The sequence below is a fragment of the Pinus tabuliformis genome, chromosome 4_1 (assembly GCF_031772625.1).
Source record: "Pinus tabuliformis cultivar Carrire ecotype Pingquan chromosome 4_1, CPIR1, whole genome shotgun sequence".
Taxonomy (NCBI): Eukaryota; Viridiplantae; Streptophyta; class Pinopsida; order Pinales; family Pinaceae; genus Pinus; species Pinus tabuliformis.
This window is the reverse complement of record NC_142303.1, coordinates 691,858,217-691,863,391: the sequence shown is the minus strand read 5'-3', so window position 1 is coordinate 691,863,391 and position 5,175 is coordinate 691,858,217.

The window sequence follows — 5,175 nt, the reverse complement described above, 5'->3', positions numbered from 1 at the left end:
TTAACTATTTCCTTTGTGTCAGAATATCCTAACAAGTTTCCTTTATAGGAGAAAACATGAAACTGATATTACACTCTCCCTATCTTTAATCTCAACTGGGTCTTTCTCAGAATAGACATGCATGAGTTACTGATGAGAGAATCTTCAATTATCTGGAGTACACTAGTTTGATTCATGCATGCATTATCTCACGGAACTCATAATTAGTTCCTCAAACAGTTTGGAACTAATTTAACTAGACTTAACTCAGTAAACTGAGCTAACTAATTACAACTCAAATACAACTCAAACTTATCTCCTTAATTAAGGGATAATCTCCTTAATTTAAGGAATAATTTTTGCATGACTTCAAAAATACTTCTAACTTGAATTTCTCCAACTAATTAACTCAAGATGAATTAATTAATTATTTTTCAAGCAGCTGGTGAGACTAAATTTGAATTTAATTCACAATTTTAATTCAAGGACAAATTAAAATTGGAATATTCATGTTGCCACATTTCAACACTCCCTCTCAACAAGAAAAGGATTATCAGCCACCCTGATCCTGTCTCTATGGAACTCGAATTTACACTTTGACAATGCCTTTCTCAAAATGTTAGCATCTTGCTCCTTTGTTAAAATATACTGCAGCAACATGATCCTCCTCGCTACATAGTCTCTGAGATGATGATACCAAATGTCAATGTGCTTGGACCTATCATGAAATACTGGATTCTCGTAGAGTTTGATACAACTCTGATTATCACAATAGATCACAGTTGTATCCATCCTCTGATCAAACAAACCAACTAGGATTTTCCGCATCCACATGGCCTCACATGTTTCCTGACTTGCATCCATTTATTCTACCTCTACCAATCTGAGTGCAACTAACCTCTGTTTCCTGCTATACTAAGAAACTGTAGCTGACCCAAGGTTGAAATCCCTCCTCATGCGCTCTTCTGATCTGATGGACTCCCTACCCAATCTGCATCATTGAATCCCTGTAGCTTCACTCCCTCTATCCGTCTGTACCATAATCCATACTGAGATGTGCCTATGAGGTATCTCAATACATGCTTTACCACCTTCCAAAACATCTTCGTAGGGCTAACCACCACTTGACTCAGCTGGTTCACCTCATAGCACAAATCTGGTTATGTGTTCACTAATCACATTAGTGAACCCACAAGCTACTTGTACACAGTAGCCTCTACTACTTCTCCTAAAGTAGCATCCTCCTTCCTCCAATTACTTGCTAAAGGAGTCTGCATGGGCTTGCACTTCTCCATGTGGAATCTCCTAAGTATCTAGTTGGCATACTTGCCCTGAGACACAAACAACTCCCCATCCTTCTGCCACACTTCCATACCAAGGAAGTAATGCATGAGACCCATGTCTTTCATCTCAAATTCTCTTGCAAGGTCCTCCTTGCAAGACACGATAAACTGATCATCACCAGTCAATATGAGATCATCAACATAAAGAACGATGATCAACAACTTACCTTCCACCACGATGTTGTACAGGTTCGCATCCGCTTCACTCTTTGTGAATCCAAACTCGGTGAGGTAGTTGTCTATCCTGGTGTACCAAGCACGAGGTGCTTGCTTCAACCCGTACAGTTCTCTCTTGAGTTAGCACACATGTGACTCACGATCGAAGGTCTCAAAACCTTTCGACTGCTCTATGTACAACTCTTCCTCAATATCGCCATTGAGGAATGCAGTCTTCACATCCATCTGATGGATATTCCAACCCATCTGTGCTCATAGTGCCAACATTGATCTAATAGATGATTACCTTGCGACAGGTGCAAAAGTCTCATCATAATCAATCCGCTCGACCTGTGAAAATCCACAGGCAACAATATTGCCTTATGCTTCTCCACACTACCATCAGCAGCTTTCTTTACCTTGTAGAGCCAAAGAGAACTCACAACTAACTTGTTCTCCAGCCTTGGAACCACGTCCTAAACAATGTTACGAACAATGGAGTCATATTCCTCCATCATAGCATCAACCCAAATTGGTTGCTACACTACTTCCTCAAAGGAAGATGGCTCAGTCTCAACACATTCCTCAACAAGGGCCATGTATCCAATGTACCTCTTAGGTGACCTCCTCTATCTGCGCTGAGAAGATGGTGCTCCCATATTATCTCTTGCATCCTACAACAATCTGTCAGCTTATTTTGTGTGCTTCCGTCCATCTCTGGAAGACTCTACTTGAGTGGATGTCTCCACTCCTGGAACCTCTGTATGCGGCTGCTCTACATCAATCTAAGGCTCCTCCTCCTTAGGAACAACCAGTCGGAGCTCCCTCTCAAGGGAAACTTGCATGGCCTTCTGCTCGTCAAACTTGAGATCTCTGTGAACCACAGTCCTTCGACTGGTAGGCAAGTACACCTGATAGTTGTGATGTGCATCAGTGTAGCCCACAAGTATCCCCAACTCCATTGTTGGCTCAAGCTTCTTTTGTGCATCCTTTGTCACATGGAAATATACTGATGAGCCAAAGACCCTTAAGTGACCCACATCTGGTCTCTTATGGGAGAAAGCTTCCTCTGGTGTCTTCATCCCAAGTATGTGATGCAGGATTCTATTATGCAAATAGACCATTGTGTTGCATGCCTCAGCCCACAAGTGAAGTGGTAGGCCTTGGTCATGCAGCATCGTCCACGTTGCCCCTACAATAGTTCTGTTCTTCCTCTCAGACACCCCATTCTGCTGTGGGTTATGAGCTGTCGTCAACTTTCATTTAATCCCTTCTGCTGCACAGAAGTCATTAAACTCTCGAGAGACATATTCTCTACCATTGTCACTTCTCAAGGCCTTGATCTTCTTCCCTGACTCTTTCTCGACTAAAGCTTTGAACTCACAAAACTTTAAGAAGGTTTGGTCCTTCTTTTGCATGAAATAAATCCAACATTTATGAGAAAAAGCATCAATGAAAATCACATAATACCTTTTCTTCGTTGTGGATGTCATCGATAATGGTCCACACACATCTATATGAACTCACTCTAAGATATCCTTTTCTCAACTATTTCGATAATAAAAGGAATACTTAGTGTACTTTCCTGAGGTACAACCTTTGCATGTGTCAACTTGCTCAAGTTTACCTTTGGGAAGTCCTGCAGATCTCTGTTGCATTATCTTTAGGGCCCCATGATGCAAATGGCCCAACTGCCTATGCCACAACTTGCCAATGTCTTCGATTTGCACCAATTCTGCTTTCATACTCAATGATGCATAATCATCTACCTCTAGTTTATAGAGATTCTTCACCTGAATCCTTATCCTCTTGGTATGACCCGTGTCTATGTGTCTAGGAATGCCTTTCCTTTACTGAAGACAACATCGTATCCTTTGTCCTCCAACATTGCGATCGATACCAAGTTCTTCTTCAGTCCAGGCACATACATCACATTTGTCAAGATGAGAGGAGCTCCATGCTCCTTCTAAAAAGAAACTGTTGGAAATAATACAGAGAGGGGGGGGGGTGAATCAGTATTATCAAGTTCTTTTAATAAATCTTCCTTATTTATACTTTGAATTATTTTTGCATGTCAGTACCATAAAATAATGAGCATGAACAAAGAAAACAGATAGTCACACCAAAGAACACCAGATGTAAGGTGGAAACCCAATGTGGGTGAAAACCACCTACTGCAATATGTCTCTATCTTCTTTCAAATTAGAAACTCTTTTTACAATGGTTTTGTACTGGTGCAGTCCTTTACCAGTACGCAGGTTGCAACCTGCAGAGAGCTACAACTCTCTCTCGTTTTCCAGTCTCTCTTGGAAGGGAGCTACAACCCCCCTACTTCTTTTCTTTCAAGGACCACTTTTCATAAATTTTCAAACTGGATCCATAAACATCAAGAGATCATCAAGTACAAGTAAATCACCCAGTCAACTGTAGTAACCAGATCAACACTAACAGTAAACAAAACCCAGAACACCTTATCAACAGAAAAATTCAGCCAACAAAAGGTCTTAAGACAGATACGCAGTTTTTCTTTCTCTGGCCTGCGTGCGTACGCACTTCACCTTCTGCTCCCCTGCGTATACCCGCAGAGACCCTTCTGCCGCACCGCGTACCCATGCACTGTTTCTTCAATCGCGCTGCGTACTTTTACTATAGGCACGCACCCACAGATACTATCACGCCGCGTACTGCTACTATAGCCACGCACCCACAGGGCTATCGCGCCACGCACCTACGCACCTGCAGCTTCTGAAGCGCCGTGTACTTTCCCTATGCCTACGCACCTGATCCTCTGTCGCGCTGCATACCCACGCACTGCGCCTTCTTCTGCTCTGCGTACCCACGCACTTGCACCGTTAATCACCTGCGTACCTCTGATTAGGGCCGAACTGGCAGTCCCATAGTGTGCCATAGATAGTCAGATGCTCAGATCTGTTCATGCGCTCGAGAGATCACCCTTCACAGATTCGCTTTCAACTTCACTTTTATATAAATCAAACTTTTAAAACAATAACCCAATATTTCAGATCTTAAGATATTCAACTTGCAAAAGATACTATGGCCAAGTGATCTCCTTTGCTTTATATAAGCAAGATCTTCCTAAAATCATGGATCAATACCATAGATAACCAATACAAGGGGCCCAAAAACATGGGGCTCAATAATAATAATAATATAAAACAATACCACGGGCCAAAACCATAGAATCAAGAATGGCGGGCTAAATACCACGGACCAAACATTAGAAACCCCCCGTGAGCGCGCTTCTCTGCCTTGAAGTGAGTAACTGGGGGTACGCACCTCATGAACGGATGACCTGCGTGTATGGCCACAGCCCCTTCACGGAGTACCTACGGGTACGCACGCTTTTCACAGAGCACATGCGGACCTCTTAATTTTTATCATTTTGAGAGCCAGATCCGAGATTTTACCACCTGCATGAGTTGCCATCAAGTTCAACACATGAATCATAGAGTCATACCAGAATCATAATGCCAACAATCTCTCCCTTTGGACTTGATGGCAACCTCAAAATCTTCAGTGTCATTCTCCCCCTTTGACATCAAGGGCAAAGGGTTATGCTCCCCCTAAGAACATGCTCCCCCAAAGAAGAACCATAGTCCACCATAGATGACCATGAAAGAGATAGAGACATATTGCAGCAATATTCACACCAGCATCCATGATCTCCTTCTGTACT